We start from the raw sequence: 18,654 nt of genomic DNA, 5'->3' as shown, positions 1-18,654 counted from the left end.
ATAACAAGATAAACTCAGAACAATTTACACTGCTCAAAAAACTTTTAATTAGAGTATAGCATCAAGTTAATTAAACCTCTGGCTTATTAATCTGGTTAGTTAAGTAGCAGCGGGGTATATTAATCAGTTTAAGCTGCTTTGACTTCTTCTATCTGCTGGTGTTACATACCATGCAGGGGTCTGTCCTTTCATGATGGTTCTTCTCCTTGTGCCTCTTCTTTCTTGTGTTTCTGCTGCCTGAGGTACAGTATTGGGGAGTAACGGAATACATGTACCGCCGTTACGTATTTAAAATACAAAATATGAGTAACTGTATTCCGTTACAGTTACCATTTAGAAGGGTGGTATTCAGAATACAGTTACTTTGTTGTAATAAATGGATTACACGGCGGTCTTTTCCTGTTTCATATATTAGGCTATGCCCTCTCTATTTTTGGTAATTCCACACCGGTGGAAACCCAAACCAAATATGCATTAACAGGCTCTAAGGCCTGTGTCTCAATCTGACGGCCCATGTCACCCCTACTTGCGGCCCGCATAATGACGTGAAGAAATATTTTTAAAAATTATTCAAAAAATGATTTAAAATGAAGGCAATAGGCAGAGTGTTACAGGCATAGCCCTAAAGAATCTAGCTACGAGCTGGACATGGAACTCGACGTAATTAGCTAGAGGTCCCTTTACGGTTTTACGGCTTTACGGTTCGGAGCCGCAAACCTGTTTTATATAGACGAATAGTTTTCTATACGAGACCGCTGCAAAAAGTGGAGCCTTACCTAATGTCCACCCTACTGTTACTCATTTTATATTAACATTTAAAAATCTTGTTGTCACGGCGGGGTGCGCCAGTGTGAAGATGAGATAGACCCAAAAGCAGACACGGTGGAGACAGAACTAAGTTTCCAAATATAAAGCGAGCCTTCATTGTGGCTGATGGCATGAGAACAACACTAGAGACCCACTGAAACTGGGAAAACTAAGGAGACTAAGAACACTGTGTAAACTAAAAGACTATCACACTCTGTGAAAGAACTATGAAAAACTATGAACACAGAGTAACTAGGAATGCTATGAAACACAGTGAAACAACGAGGGAAAACTATGAAGTCGGTGGTGAGGATAACAGACGACCTGACAAAGAACAGTTAGAGACAAAGGACTTAAATATACACATGAGGTGATCAGGGGAAGTGGAGACACGTGAGGAAACAGCTGACTAGGATGAACATAATAATGCACAGGAAATGTAAACCAAAACACAAAGACATGAAAACTGGACTTTCAAAATAAACAGGAAAACATGACAAGACGCAGGCTTACACAAACTTGACAACATTAACCAGGCAGGCAAGAAACATAACCAATAACACCTAATAAACAGCAAGGGGAACTTTAACACAGGAGAAGATGACACAAAGAAATTAGGAAGCAAAGGACTTACAGCAACCTAGAAATTGACTGGATGAGCTAAGCTGAAACTAGAACACAAATGAATACAAAATGACACATTAACAGCCCACATACTGGGTCACACGCCCCAGTACTGTGACATTAGTTGGTACTGATATGGCGAATAACCTTAAGTAATAGTAATAAATCACACTGCAATAATACATTTGTGTAATTGTAAAAAGCATGATAATATATGAACTAATCCAAAGTATTCAGAATACGTTACTCTCATTGAGTAACGTAACGAAATACGTTACAAAATACATTTTGGGGCATGTATTCTGTAATCTGTAGTGGAATACATTTTAAAAGTAACCTTCCCAACACTGCTGAGGTATTCATTAAGCACAAGGTTGGTTATGGCCATCTTCCTGATGTACTCGTGGATATTTGTTGTCTTATCCTGAACAGCGGTTCTGACACTCACCAGTCCTTGGCCTCCTTCCTTCCGTCTTGGGGTGAAACCCTCCATCCATGATCTAGAACCTTTCTTATCTTTATGTCAGTGGCTTCTAGCTCCTCCTTTGGCCAGCTTATTATCCTAGCAGGGTATGTGATCACGGGCAGGACATAGGTATTGATTGCCCAAATCTTGTTCTTTCTATTACAGCTGACTTCTCAGGACTTGCCTGACCCTCTGCAGGTATTTGGTGGTTGCAGCTTACCTGCGGCCTCTTGGTGGTTCCTATTTTCCTGTGGGGATTCCTAGATACTTGTTGCCAATGTTACCATCTAGTAGTACAATCCCCTCAGTTCTGACTACCTTACAACTACACTTCTCCAATCCGAATTGCATTCCAATGTCGTTGCTGTGTATCCCGGTGGTGCTCTGTCTACCAGTAGCTGGTGTTTTGCTCCTCTGGTATTCTTCCCAATTCCTTTATGTGTCTTTTTGAGGAATGTGCCTGTTCATCTTAGCTGCAGTGATGCCTGACAGGAGCTTCCATGTGGTACTGAGGCAGGTTCTGGCGGACCCTTGGGGATCAAGACTGTCAGGCCTTCAGTTAGCCATTCTTGGTGTCTCTCATTGACTAGCAGCTGGTTCATTTGTACTGCCAGATGCTCATGGAGTGCAGTCATATTCTTCAGCCAGTAGTTGTGAATCATGTTGGGGCCTGGTAATGTCCAATTCTTCATTCTGGAGACCCTTTCTTGGATGTCTGCCAATGTGATGGTTACTGGACCATGCTCGGGTCCAGTAATGGTAGTGCTCATGAACTTTGCAGTTATGTGTTGCGCGCTTATCACATATGCACCTCCAGTATCGCTATGTCTCCAGCCTTGGTGGTATTGTTCTCATATTCCCATGCCACTACGACTACACCTTGGATGGTTCTGTGGAGAACAGCTGGTTTATTCTCCTGCCTTCTGTTTTTCTGGTATACCTCTTTGCTCGGCAGTTTCACAGCTTGCTGTACTTCTTAGGCACCTTCTTCATTGCACCTTTCCTAAGTCTAGTCTCCTTCTCCATGGAGGGTACTGCTCCTTGTGGCTGATCACTCACTGATCACTGCTGCTTTGGTCAGCTGGTTAGTCTCGGTAATTGTGGCCGTGCTGCATTCACATCATCTAGTAGATCCTCAGAGGGTACTTCACGTAAGCTTGGTCCACTTGCACAATGCGTCGTCTTCCATTGCACTTGGGGCTTGGTACCCAAACTTGGGTGGGGGTGATGATGATATCTCCTCCCTGACCTGTCGTCCTGGCGCCCCTTGCCGTAACATTGTGTTGTACCTCATCAATCTCTAGCCATGAGAGCATTAACTTCTTCTGAATTTTAGAACACTGAGCTACTAGTTGTTTCACCATCAATCTGGATACTGGGCATTGAAGATTCCATAGGTCCCTTATCCTATTCATGTAACCCCTTCTGCTGGGGTTACTTGCGTAGTAGCATTCCAACAGCGCCCGATTTTCATTTTTTGCCCACTTATACCATCTTCTTCTAGTAGCCCACTTCTCATCAATGTGTCCTGGTTACTCTGTCTCTCGCTCATTCTTGGTTAGCATGCAGGGGTCTAGCCTAGGGACGCTTACTGGATACAGTAACGCACGAATCCCATTCCAAAGGCATGTAGTCTTACCACTACACTATCCAGCTGCAACACAACAAAAATAAATAAATAAATACCCAAGTTCAAATGTTGAAACAAGTTCAAAAGCCTAATTTAACAAATGTACAAAAAGCTGAAGAAGATGTCATCAGAAACAAACTCAAATTCGAATTTCTTCTTCACAACCTTTTAACATAATCTTTATCAGTAGATGGTTTGTGTAGGGAAGGATCACAAAGTTTTGATTTTTGCAAATTCAAATAACTAAGTGAAAATACAGCAAGTTTAACAACTAATTTGAAAACCTTATCACGATAAAATAAAGTAAATATTATGTGTTCAATTAAATTATAAATATTATATTTTACTGTAGTATTTAACAGGACAATAGTAACTACTGATTGCTTATCTTTTTAACAGATCTTCAGGATGGAATCACTTGTCTTGCCAATCCAGAAACTCCCAACCATACAGAAATGGAAGGACGAAACACCACAGGTGGATATTGGGCTGTAGCACAGAACTCAGGGCCCAATATATAAGCATTCCCTGAGTGCCCATCCCGTTCTTTATTGATATCTTTCATGCATCTTCTGCTTTTTTGTTTTTTTGGAAAGAAATAATTGAGCTGACAACTGTACATAACAAACTGTAGCAGTCATTCAGGTAGCCAGTATCGAACTGTTCATATATCACATTTAATTGAGGAAAGGGGACAATGAGGAAAATTCACTTCCTCTTGTTCTTGTTTATTATTATTATTATTATTATTATTATTATTATTATTATTATTATTATTATTATTACTATATTTTGCCTGAATTTTAGCCTTTTTCTGGTACTGTACTTTTACAGATTTCTACTTGAGATTTTATAAGCTCAAAATGATCTGTGGTCAGTTCAACACCTTGGAAATTTTAAATTGTTCATCTAATGATTTTTTTTTTTTTGCCTGAAAACCTTGGAATCTATGTTGTTAAATCTGTCCCAGGCTTCACACACTCACAGTCTTGTACTCAACCCCAAATTGCCACCAATGCACCTTCATAATGTGAAAGTGCGTGATAGTCAGAAATGTGCTTAAAGCAAAGAATAAAAGTGAGATGTATAAACTCAAACATGCTCCAGTAACTTGCAAAATGTGCAGTCCTTGGAAAGGCAATTGCTGCAATTGCTATTTTGGTGATATTCAGTGCGTAATTTGATAATTCATACTACCAATATCATGCTTGCAAGAGGCAAAGCATGACATAAACACTGTGGACCAGAATGTCTATTGCTGTGTAATACTGGTCAAACCTGCTATGGAAACTATTGCATCTACAACCTTGTGTAGTCTGTCATATGAAAGCATGCATACTGTGTTGGAACTGCAACATTTTTCATGTGGGTGCGCTGAAACTAATCTCTTATTTTTGTTATGTTGCTCTTAAAATAAACTGTTTATAAAAAACATGGTTCAAGCATCATTGCTGCACTACTATTATTTATTTGTATTTCTTTTTCAATGTAAAACAGAAGTGAACTCAACAGATCTGGGCTTTGGTTTATCCACACCTACTTCAAGACCGCAGACCTCTCCATCTGTTCCGGTTACAGCAGTGGACAACAGTACAGGAGTTGAGGGGGAGGTCCGATTGGTAAATAGGGGTTACGGCTCCTGCTCTGGCAGGGTGGAGATCTTCCACAGAGGCCAGTGGGGGACAGTGTGTGATGATTCTTGGGGCCTGGAGGATGCTCAGGTGGTATGCAGGCAGCTGGGCTGTGGTAGGGTCCTCTCCATACCAACTAATACACAAATTGGACAAGGCACAGGGCCCATCTGGATGGATGATGTGGCATGCACAGGGAGGGAATCCAAGCTTTCTGAATGTCCACACTCAGGGTTTGGATCTCACAACTGCCGCCACAGTGAAGATGCTGGTGTCATCTGTCAAGGTAAATTTGAGAAGGTGGCATCACTGAGGTTCCACCTGTTTGACTGTATGTCCCCGATATAATTTCAACTGATAGGTTTTCAGTGACCAACTATTATACAATTATTTTTACTTTACACTACAATATTTTACCTACAGGCTCTTTGACATTAAATACTACCATTTTGTTAAACATTCAAGTGGAAGGAAAGTATAGTTTAAACTGGGTAGTTTGCAATGTTGATCTACAGTATACAGTGACTTATCACAAAAATTATTATTGAGTCCCGGATTTTATATTTTGTATGTATTTCTTTTTAACACAGAAATTCAAGTGAATGTTCGCTTGGTTAATGGAGGAAATGGCTCCTGCTCTGGCAGGGTGGAGATCTTCCACAGTGGGCAATGGGGGACAGTGTGTGATGATTCTTGGGGCCTGGAGGATGCTCGGGTGGTATGTAGGCAGCTGGGTTGTGGTAGGGTCCTCTCTGCACCAACTAATAAACAATTTGGACAAGGCACAGGGCGCATCTGGATGGATGAGGTTGGATGCACAGGCTGGGAAATCAACCTATTCGAGTGTCGACACTCAGGGTTTGGATCTCACGACTGCAGCCACAAAGAAGACGCCGGTGTCATCTGTGAAGGTAAATTTGAGAAGGTGGTGACACTGAGGTTACATTTTTTTATTCTGTGTCTATGCTGCAAAGTGTATTATACAATAATAGAAATATTATGTTTTGTTTACATTAAAGTCTGCTACCCACAGGTTTTGTTATATTAAATATTTTGTCATTAAACATTAATATTTATCAATCGTTTGAGTGCCACCTAGATGTAAGAGACCATATCATGTTATATACTTTAGCATACTCCTCCTCAGAAGCTGACTACATCCATCTCAAATGTGGTCAGAAAAATGATCTTAAGCTTTTTCCTGAATGCAAAAATTATGGGTGTTTATATAATGATGTCCTCTGGTGGCAGACAGTTCACCACGAAACATGAAGTTATTGTTTAGAGAGAAGGAAAACTTGAATATTCCTAAAAATTGGTTGAAACTTCCATGATTCTGTTGGTTCTCCTGAAATAGTTCATTGAACCAACCCAATCACTGCATTTTAGTTACAGTCATGAAATTCAGAGGCCTCATTGATTATCGAAAAACAAAAAAAATGTTTTTTTTGTACAATAACCTAAACTCAAGAGGATGTACACTATTATTAATTTAAGTTGATATTATATTGGTGGTTCCATTACTGCCTCTTTCATTAACAAATTCCCGCTGAATATTTAATAAGATCAAGATAATCTTTAAATCATTTCATCTACAGACTTATTTGAGTTTTTGCTGGGAGGGATTCTTTGTGAAAGTACAACAAATGTCCTTGTGTTTTACCATAGCACATAAAACTGTTGAAACTCAAATGTGTAATCTCAATGTTGTCTTCAAATTGATTTATTTTAAATTTGAATACACACTAACAAATTAATTTTAAAAAATATTTTTCTTAAACTGTTTTTAACAAAATTCCTTCAGCACAGCTGCACTATTATTGCTTATTTGTATTTTTTTAATTGCAAACAGATCCTGGATTTCCTTATTCCACACCTGCTTCAAGAACACAGACCTCTCCAGCTTTTCAGGTTAATGTCACTGGTTCAACAGCAGTGGACAACAGCACAGAAGTTGAGCGGGCCGTCCGCCTGGTAAATAGGGGTTATGGCTCCTGCTCTGGCAGGGTGGAGATCTTCCACAGAGGCCAGTGGGGGACAGTGTGTGATGATTCTTGGGGCCAGGAGGATGCTCAGGTGGTATGTAGGCAGCTGGGCTGTGGTAGGGTCCTCTTAGCATCAACTAATGCACAATTTGGACAAGGCACAGGGCGCATCTGGATGGATGATGTGCATTGCACAGGCTGGGAATCCAACCTATTCGAGTGTCGCCACTCAGGGTTTGGATCTCACAATTGCGGCCACACTGAAGATGCCGGTGTCATCTGTGAAGGTAAATTTGAGAAGTAGGATTCACTTAGGTGTCCACCTGTTGGACCTTTTGTCCCTGATAAAATTTTAACTGAGAGGTATTAAGCCACAAACAATTACTGTAAAAAAATAGTGTTTTGTTGACACTAAATTTTGTTACCTACAGGCTCTTTGACATTAAATACTTCCATTCTGTTAAACATTTAAAGTTGAAGGAAAGCGTTGGTTAAACTGGGTAGATTGCAATGTTGATCTGCAGTTTACAGTGAATCATCCCAAAATAATTATTGAGTCCTTGCATTTCTTTATTTTTTGTATGTATTTCTTTTTAAAACAGAAACTCAAGGGAATGTTCGCTTGGTTAATGGAGGACATGGCTCCTGCTCTGGCAGGGTGGAGATCTTCCACAGAGGCCAGTGGGGGACAGTGTGTGATGATTCTTGGGGCCTGGGGGAAGCACAGGTGGTATGTAGGCAGCTGGGCTGTGGTAGGGTCCTCTCCGCACCAACTAATGCACGATTTGGACAAGGCACAGGGCGCATCTGGATGGATGATGTGACATGCACAGGAAGGGAATCCAGCCTCCTTGAGTGTCGACACTCAGGGTTTGGATCTCACAACTGTGGCCACAATGAAGACGCTGGTGTCATCTGTGAAGGTAAATTTGAGAAGGAGGCATCACTGAGGTTACATTTTTTTACTCTGTGTCTATGCTGCCAGGTTTATTATACAATAATAGAAATATTATGTTTTGTTTACATTAAAGTTTGCTACCCACAGGTTTTGTTATATTAAATATTTTGTCATTAAACATCAATATTTATTAATCATTAGAGCGCCACCTAGATGTAAGAGACCATATCATGTTATATACTTTGGCCTACTCCTCCTCAGAAGCTGACTACATCCATCTCAAATGTGGTCAGAAAAATTACCTTTATTTCATCTGAATGCAAAGAATAAGGGTTTTCATACAATGATCTCCTCTGTTGGCAGACAATTCACCATGAAACATGAAGCTATTGTTAAGGGAGAAGGAAAACTTGAATATTCATAAAACTTGGTTGAAACTTCCATGATTCTGTTGGCTCTGCTGAAACATCTCATTGAAACAACGAAATCATTGCATTTTAGTTAAAGTCATGAAATTTAGATGCATCATTTATTACTGAAAAACAAAAAAATTACTTCTTTGGTCAATAACCTAGGCCCAGCAGGACGTCCACCTACTAATTTAAGTTGATATTATACTGATGTTTGCATTATTGTCTCTTCAATTAACAAATTCCTGCAGAACATTTAAAAAGATCAGGATAATCTTTCATTCGTTTCATCTACAGATTTCATATTTGAGTTTTTGCTGGGAGGGTTTCTCTGTGAAAGTACAGCAAATGTCTTTATTTCGCAATAGAACATAAAACTGTTAAAACTCAAAAGTGTAATGTCAATTTTGTCTCTGAATTGATACATTTTAAATATGAATACACGCTAACAAATTAATTTACAAAGAAATTTTGTTTTCAAACTGTTCTTAACGAAATTCCTTCAGCACAGCTGCACTGTTTTATTATTTATGTGTATTTCTTTGTTAATTGTAAACAGACCCTGGATTTCCTTATTCCACACCTGCTTCAAGAACACAGACCTCTCCAGCTTTTCAGGTTAATGTCACTGGTTCAACAGCAGTGGACAACAGCACAGCAGTTGAGGGGGCAGTCCGCCTGGTAAATAGGGGTTACGGCTCCTGCTCTGGCAGGGTGGAGATCTTCCACAGAGGCCAGTGGGGGACAGTGTGTGATGATTCTTGGGGCCAGGAGGATGCTCAGGTGGTATGTAGGCAGCTGGGCTGTGGTAGGGTCCTCTCCGCACCAACTAATGCACGTTTTGGACAAGGCACAGGAACCATCTGGATGGATGATGTGGCATGCACAGGCTGGGAATCCAACCTCCTTGGGTGTCGCCACTCAGGGTTTGGATCTCACAACTGCGGCCACAGTGAAGATGCTGGTGTCATCTGTGAAGGTAAATTTGAGAAGGTGGATGGACTCAAGTTTCTACCTGTTTGACTGTTTGTCCCTGATAAAATTTTAAGTGAGAGGTTTTCAGTGACCGACTATTACACATTTATATTCACTTCATACTAAAATATTTTACCTACAGGCTCTTTGACATTGAATGGTTCAATTTTGTTAAATATTTAAAGTTGAAGGAATGTGGAGTTTGAATTGGATAATTTGCAATGTTAATCTGCAGTTTATAGGTGCTCATTCTAAAATTATCATTGTTTTCTTGCATTTCTTTATTTTTTGTATGTATTCCCTTTTATCACAGAAACTCAAAGGAATGTTCGCTTGGTTAATGGAGGACATGGCTCCTGCTCTGGCAGGGTGGAAATCTTCCAGAGTGGCCAGTGGGGGACAGTGTGTGATGATTCTTGGGGCCTGGAGGATGCTCAGGTGGTATGTAGGCAGCTGGGCTGTGGTAGGGTCCTCTCTGCACCAACTAATGCACGATTTGGACAAGGCACAGGAACCATCTGGATGGATGAGGTTGGATGCACAGGCTGGGAATCCAGCCTCCTTGAGTGTCGACACTCAGGGTTTGGATCTCACAACTGCCGTCACAGTGAAGATGCTGGTGTCATCTGCCAAGGTAAATTTGAGAAGGTGGCATCACTGAGGTTACATTTTTTTACTCTATGTCTATGCTGTAAAGTTTATTATACAATAATAGAAATATTATGTTTTGTTTACATTAAAGTCTACCCACAGGTTTTGTTATATAAATTTTTTTTTCTCATTAAACATCAATATTTATCTATCGTTTGAGCACCACCTAGATGTAAGAGAACATATCATGTTATATACTTTGGCCTACTCCTCCTCAGAAGCTGACTACATTCATAACAAATGTGGTCCGAAAAGTTACCTTGATTTCATCTGAATGCAAAAAATAAGGGTTTTCATATAATGATCTCCTCTGTTGGCAGACAATTCACCATGAAACATGAAGCTAAGGGAGAAGGAAAACTTGAATATTCCTAAAACTTGGTTGAAACTTCCATGATTCTGTTGGCTCTGCTGAAATATTTCATTGAAACAACCCAATCACTGCATTTTAGTTAAAGTCAAGAAATTTAGATGCATCATTTATTATTGAAAAACAAAAAGAAAAAAATACTTCTTTGGGCAATAACCTAGGCCCAACAGGACATCCACCTCTTAATTTAAGTTGATATTATACTGATGTTTCCATTATTGTCTCTTCAATTAACAAATTCCTGCAGAACATTTAAAAAGATCAGGATAATCTTTCATTCGTTTCATCTACAGACTTTTTATTTGAGATTTGCTGGGAGGGTTTCTCTGTGAAAGTACAGCAAATGTCTTTATTTCGCAATACCACATAAAATTGTTAAAACTCAAAAGTGTAATGTCAAATTTGTCTCTGAATTGATACATTTTAAATATGAATACACGCTAACAAATTAATTAAAAAAAATTTTTTTCAATCTGTTTTTAACAAAATTGGTTCAGCACAGCTGCACTGTTATTATTACTTATGTGTATTTCTTTGTTAATTGTAAACAGACCCTGGATTTCCTTATTCCACACCTGCTTCAAGAACACAGACCTCTCCAGCTTTTCAGGTTAATGTCACTGGTTCAACAGCAGTGGACAACAGCACAGCAATTGAGGGGGCGGTCCGCCTGGTGAATAGGGCTTATGGCTCCTGCTCTGGCAGGGTGGAGATCTTCCACAGAGGCCAGTGGGGGACAGTGTGTGATGATTCTTGGGGCCAGGAGGATGCTCAGGTGGTATGTAGGCAGCTGGGCTGTGGTAGGGTCCTCTCAGCATCAACTAATGCACGTTTTGGACAAGGCACAGGAACCATCTGGATGGATGATGTGGCATGCACAGGCTGGGAATCCAACCTGTTTCAGTGTCGCCACTCAGGGTTTGGATCTCACAACTGCGGCCACAGTGAAGACGCCGGTGTCATCTGTGAAGGTAAATTTGAGAAAGTGGATGGACTCAAGCTTCCACCTGTTTGACTGTTTGTCCCCAATAAAATTTTAAGTGAGAGGTTTTCAGTGACCAACTATTACAAATTTTTATTCACTTTATACTAAAAATATTTTACCTACAGGCTCTTTGACGTTGAATGCTTCAGTTTTGTTAAACATTTAAAGTTGAAGGAATGTGGAGTTTGAATTGGGTAATTTGCGATGTTAATCTGCAGTTTATAGTGGCTCATTCCAAAATTATCATTGTTTTCTTGCATTTCTTTATTTTTTGTATGTATTCCCTTTTATCACAGAAACTCAAAGGAATGTTCGCTTGGTTAATGGAGGACATGGCTCCTGCTCTGGCAGGGTGGAGATCTTCCACAGAGGCCAGTGGGGGACAGTGTGTGATGATTCTTGGGGCCTGGAGGATGCTCGGGTGGTATGTAGGCAGCTGGGCTGTGGTAGGGTCCTCTCCGCACCAACTAATGCACAATTTGGACAGGGCAGAGGATCCATCTGGATGGATAATGTGGGATGCACAGGCTGGGAATCCAACCTGTTTGAGTGTCGCCACTCAGGGTTTGGATCTCACGACTGCAGCCACAGCGAAGATGCCGGTGTCATCTGTGAAGGTAAATTTGAGAAGGTGGTGACGCTGAGGTCCCATTTTTTTACTCTGTGTCTATGCTGCAAAGTTTATTATACAATAATAGAAATATTATGTTTTATTTACATTAAAGTTTGCTACCCACATGTGTTGTTGTATTAAATATGTTTTCTCTTTAAACATTAATATTTATTAATCGTTAGAGCACCACCTAGATGTAAGGCACATGTGTCAAACTCAAGGCCCGCGGGCCACATCCGGCCCGGCGTACATTTATATCTGGCCCCTGAGATCATTTTATATAGATTTATTATTATTGTTATGCTTGGCCCGGCGATATTAGGTGCTAATAATATACAAACAACAGATCCCATAATGCAGCGCTCCAGCCTCCTTGCCAAACGCTAGGCTACTTGGGAACATTCCCGCATCAATCAAGTCAAACTTCTGTTATGGCGAAGAGAAAAGTTGATTCTGAAAGCAGAGCCTTTCAGCACCAGTGGGTGACTGAATATATGTTTACAGACACTGCTGGTAAACCCGTGTGGAGCTAATGTGGCTGTAATTGAGGACATTAATTTAAGACGGCACTACCAGACAAAACATCAGGATAAGCTGAAAAACCTAAATGCAGAGCAGAAACTTCAGAAGGTAGAAGGGCTAAAGAAGAATCTGACATTTCAGCAGACGTGTTTCACCAGAGCAAAATCACAAACTGAAGCTGTTGTGAAAGCAAGTTTTATTGTAGCAGAGGAGACAGCCAAATCAGCCCGGTACCACTCTGAAGAGCTGCATGATGAAGGTGTGCGACGTCTTGTGTCCAGACAAAACGCGTTTCATCCGTGGAGTGGAAATATTGGACATTAAATCGATGCACGGGACAGCGACAGGAAAAGACATTTTTTAAAAACGTATGTCAAAGTGTAACCGACGTGAAACTGCCCTGGGACAAACTTGTTGGATGGAGCGCCAGTGTTGTGCGGTGAAAAAAGTGGACTAGTCAGCAGGACGCGAGTACAGATGCAGGAGAACTGTACCGGTGAGTTAACAACATACTGCATCATACACCAGGAAACGCTGTGTGGTAAAGTCCTAAAGTGGAGCATGTAATGATCACCGTAACGCAGACCGTAAATTTTATGCAAGCTAAAGGTTTAAATCACCGTCAATTTCAGTCTTTTATGTGGGAAATAGATTCAGAGTTTGCCGACATTCCTCATCATACAGAGGTCCGTTGGCTGAGTTGGGATAAAAATTCTCAATAGAGTTTTTGAGCTCAGCAAGGAAATCTGTCAGTTCATGGAGATGACATGTATGATGCGGTGAAGGCATTTCAAGTGAAGCTGTCACAAATGCACCAGTGCAACCTGCCTCACTTTCCCTGTTGCCAAGTAATGTTGAACCAAGTCAGCGGACTTTGCTGAACTGCACCTGTGCAGATTCAGATGGAGCTGCAGTGTAATGATACACTCAAGGGAAAGTACGACACTGAATGGCCTGCACAGTTTATTAGTTCCATTCCTGAAGCAATGCCCAGCTCCGTCTACATGCAGCTCGAACCTTGTGTATGCTTTCATTTATTTTTTCTGGGGTTTTTGGCAGCATGTTCATATTTCTAACTTGCATAATTTGACAGGATATATTTTCATGAAGAGCAAAATATTTAAAGTTAAAGTTTATTTTTTTAAGTTTATTTAATCTGGAATAATATTCCTGTCTGTTTTTATTCATATTTATGTTTAAAAAAACCATTGTTTTAGTGTGTTCACTAAATGTTTATCTTGTTTGGCCCGCGACCTATAATGTGCCTTGAGTTTTGGCCCCCTGTGCAATTGAATTTGACACCCCCAATGTAAAAGAACATATCATGTTATATACTTTAGCATACTCCTCCTCAGAAGCTGACTACATCCATCTCAAATGTGGTCAGAAAAATTACCTTGATTTCCTCTGAATGCAAAAATTTTGGGTGTTTATATAATGATGTCCTCTGGTGGCAGACAATTCACCACGAAACATGAAGCTGTTGTTAAGGGAGAAGTAAAGCTTGGATATTCATAAAATTTCTTTGAATCGTCCATGATTCTGTTGGTTCTCCTGAAATATTTAATTGAAACAACCCAATCACTGCATTTCAGCTACAGTCATGAAATTTAGATGCATCATTTATTATTGAAAAACAAAAAGAAAAAATTACTTCTTTGGGCAATAACCTAGGCCCAACAGGACATCCACCTATTAATTTAAGTTGATATTATACTGATGTTTCCATTATTGTCTCTTCAATTAACCAAATCCTGCAGAACATTTAATGAGATCAAGATAATCTTTGATTCGTTTCATCTACAGACTTTATATTTGAGACTTTTTATTTGAGCAGTACAGCAAATGTCTTTACTTTGCAATACCACGTAAAACTGTTAAAACACAAATGTGTAATGTCAAATTTGTCTCTGAATTGATACATTTTAAGTATGAATACATGCTAACAAATTAATTTTTAAAATGTTGTTCTCAAACTGTTTAGAACAAAATTCCTTCTGCACAGCTGTACAATTATTATTTACTTGTATTTATTTTTTAATTGTAAACAGACCCTGGATTCCCTTACTCCACACCTGCTTCAAGAACACAGACCTCTCCAGCTTTTCAGGTTAATGTCACTGGTTCAACAGCAGTGGACAACAGCACAGCAGTTGAGGGGGCGGTCCGCCTGGTAAATAGGGGTTACGGCTCCTGCTCTGGCAGGGTGGAGATCTTCCACAGAGGCCAGTGGGGGACAGTGTGTGATGATTCCTGGGGCCTGGAGGATGCTCAGGTGGTATGTAGGCAGCTGGGCTGTGGTAGGGTCCTCTCCATACCAACTAATGCACAATTTGGACAAGGCACAGGGCGCATCTGGATGGATGATGTGGGATGCACGGGAAGAGAAGCCAACTTGCCTGAGTGCCACCACTCAGGGTTTGGATCTCACGACTGCAGCCACAAAGAAGATGCTGGTGTCATCTGTGAAGGTAAATTTGAGCAGCTGGAGATTTTATTTTACCAATATGGAAATATTATGTTTGATCTACATTAACCTCCTAAGACCCGAACTCTTCCACAGCATGCATTTTTAATTTCTCTTTGATATTTGGGCATATCGGGGCCTGATGAATGTAAAAATAAAGAATTACCAGATTTTTTTTTTTTACCTTGCCACATCTGAGGATATTCGTTTGAGATGTTGATAGAACAGTAGCATTATAATGTCCTTGTAAGTGGATATGTAAGTGGCCCTTGCAGAGCAAAATTGAGTATTTTGGTCTAAATAACCCAAAAAGTGATGTCCACATATGTGGATGCCAGGTCCTAGGAGGTTAAAGGTTTATCTACAAGTTTTATTGCATTAAATATTTTTTCTTTCACAGCCTTTTTTGTACCTGCTTCTTTTACTGTTGTTATTTATATAAATTAATAAATTAATCTTAAATTAATCTTAAATTAATAAATTAATCTCAGCTGCGATTTACTCCTTTCAGGTTATTTTCAGCTCACTTTTCATTGAATCGAATCAGTTCTCCATCCCCATCATCAGTTTTAAATAGACTACTGAATTTAAGGTTATGGCTCTCTTCTCACTAAGGGAGTTTAGTCTGCAGAGTAGATTTCTTAAAAATAGTAATTAACAGTTTAATTGTTTTTCTGTCTTTCTTTTTCATCTTTATTCTAAAATATTTCAAATGCTACATTTTAATATGTAGTTGCTCTTTATAAGGAAACATCTCATATTCAAAATCTTTCTGCCATTTTCAAAATTTCATATTGATGTTTTTTATATGTAATTTAACTTTTACAAGTGAAGTTATTTCATTGTCCCTTTTTATTCAGTCTCTCATACAGGTTTCTCTCCACTTTTGGTTATTGTATCTGTGGTAGTGGCGGTTCTTCTGTTGCTTGTTGTTCTTTTGCTCATCTACAAAAAGACGGCCACGGGCTATCGTGGTGAGTTCTGATCCAGCCTTATATGCTTTTTTAAAGAACCATTAATCAAAAGGATTTTTTGTGGCTCCATAGCGTAGTGGTTTACACAATTTTTCAGCAGGGGATAGGTTACTACTTCAACTCCAGCCGGAGTCACAAATCATTCTTGGGATTGTGTCAGGAATTGCATCTGGTGTAAAAACTGACAAATTAAACATGTGGAGCTTCCTGTTTGCGTGGAATCGTTTGACTGCTAACCTGCCCCATTTCTATTCCAACAGGATAAGATCAGACCTAACACCACAAAAATTAGCAAAGCTATAAGATAACACGTCTTTGTCTCTTTTCTATAGGTTTCTCTAGGTATAGAAGAAACTCAACCCAAAGCCAAACTGAGGTGATTCATTTATATTTGTTTCATTTCATTGTCATTTGTAGGCTCTTTATGCTGCACTGTGAAGAAATAAACACTTTTCACTGGTTCATAAAAAGTTCAGAATTCTGAATTTTGTTGTTGTTTGCTTGTTTGTTTTTTCCCCAGATTGCTCTTACTGAAAAATATTCTACATTCTCCACATGTGAAGTCTCTACCTACTAGAGTGTTGATCCAGCCAGCAGGAACCAGGACCAAACCTACTGGACGCTACTGTCACACACACTAAATAGCAAATTATCATACATTCCTTCAGATGAATAGAAATGTGTTTGGGGGTTTCATGTCTTATCTAGAACCATGGTCAATTGTTCTGTAAGAACTAACCATGTCACTTCCCTTACCCTTACTAGGCTAGACCAGTAACACTGACACTGGCCAGTCAGGCACATAAAACATACATAAAAGCAAGGATGAGTTGACTCATTTGTTAGGCTTGTCATTGTTATCCTCTCCACAGCATTAATATCAATAGTGGCCTGCACAGAAACGTACATGGATGGATGGCTACAATAAGAGATACGAATAAACTTTATTATCCCACATGTGAAATTTAATTTGTACAAATAGTGCTGTGCATAGAAGTATTCACACAATAAAGCCAGCACCAAAATTCAATTAATAAATATGTTAATGTTAATAATTAATTAATTCATTCATTCATTCATCAATGATTGTTTCCCATAATAAAACTCCAGGAAACATTTAAGTACAGGATGATGTGGCTCCAGAGCTTTCAAACTGCACTGAGTCCTTATGTGCAAAAGATGCTGGGATTGATGAGAGCTTTTAGCAGTTTGTTTTACAGTCCCTGAGGGTAAAAACTCATGCTCTGAAAAAACTGGATAAGGGATGAATCATTAAAACTTTTAGGAGCCTGATAAACAACAATTTTGTAATATTTTGTTTGGTGAGACTAGTGCTCTTTGTTTCCTATCATTGTCATAGCACTTTTGACTTAAAATAGAAGACTTAAAATAGTATTATCATCAGAGAATCTGACAACCAACTATTAGTGCAGTTATCACTATAGTGATTAGCATACAAGGTGAAAAGGAGAGGGGAAACTCACAGAAATTGAATCATTTAACTTGTTGTGACCTGCTAGTCAAGAGGGATAAAAAACATTTGATAATTAAGGCAAATTTAAGAGTTTTGGGCCTGCATGTGTGGACGAACAATCAAATGCAGAACTAAAATCAACAAATAGAATCTGATCATAGGCTTTTGGATCTTCTGAATGGCATCCTTAGCACTGCACCCCTCCCTGTTTACAAACTGAAGTGGGTCTAGACTTGAAGATATCTTTGGTTTGATCATATTCACAATAACTTTCTTAAAACACTGCATCACTATACATGTTAGTGCAACAGCCCTGAAGTCCTTGTTCTCAATAGGACGTGTTACAGACATGTTACCTCTGGTGTAAGAATGATTTTAGATATTCACCATAACTTGCAAACTGTGTGACGTTTGGAAAAAAGGGCACCGAGCAGCGTTTCAATAAAGAAGCAGACTTCTGAAAACCAACTAAAATGGCTTCAAATTAATTTTCACACTATCAGAATCACCACCAACTAAGTCTCTACTTTTTATTGAGGCAATGTTTAACTTTTTTAGTGACGTGGTTTAATATTTGAGAAATTAATAGCCTCTTTTTCAGGATTACATTGTTCTTACAACAATTTATATAGTCTATTGTTGGATCTCTAGCCTCATCTAACACCATACTATAGAATAAACTCCAGTCTGTGCAGATGAAACAACCCATCAAAGTCCCCACACTGTCCTGAGTCCACTGCAACACAGTTCTGTGTAGGCTTGTTGTATTTTAGCACAGATTTATACAGTATATGGCATACCTGGGCCCTGTTTCAGAAAGCGGGTTTAGAAAACTCAGAGTTAAAAATGATACTCAGGGTTGAGTAACCCCGAACTGTCCAACTCGGAATATTCGGTTTCAGAAAGGCTGATAACAATTAGTTCAATTAACGCGGAGTTGCTTTAACCCCAAGTTAAGCGCGCGCACGAGGATACATAAAGCCCTGATTAGTGGAGCACAGATTAAGCGAGTCACCATGGAGACGGAGGGAAAGAAGGCGCGGTCAATGTATTTTACAGCGCTTGAGGCCGAAATTCTGATGGCAGCATATGCCGATAACATGCAAATTTTGCGGAAAAAAAGTAACACAGCCTCAGCTGCAAAAGAAAGGGAGCATGCATGGCAAAACATA

The sequence above is a fragment of the Pelmatolapia mariae genome, linkage group LG20 (assembly GCF_036321145.2).
Source record: "Pelmatolapia mariae isolate MD_Pm_ZW linkage group LG20, Pm_UMD_F_2, whole genome shotgun sequence".
In the NCBI taxonomy this organism is placed as follows: Eukaryota; Metazoa; Chordata; class Actinopteri; order Cichliformes; family Cichlidae; genus Pelmatolapia; species Pelmatolapia mariae.
The sequence above is the reverse complement of the archived record's forward strand: the minus strand, read 5'-3'. Positions refer to the sequence as shown.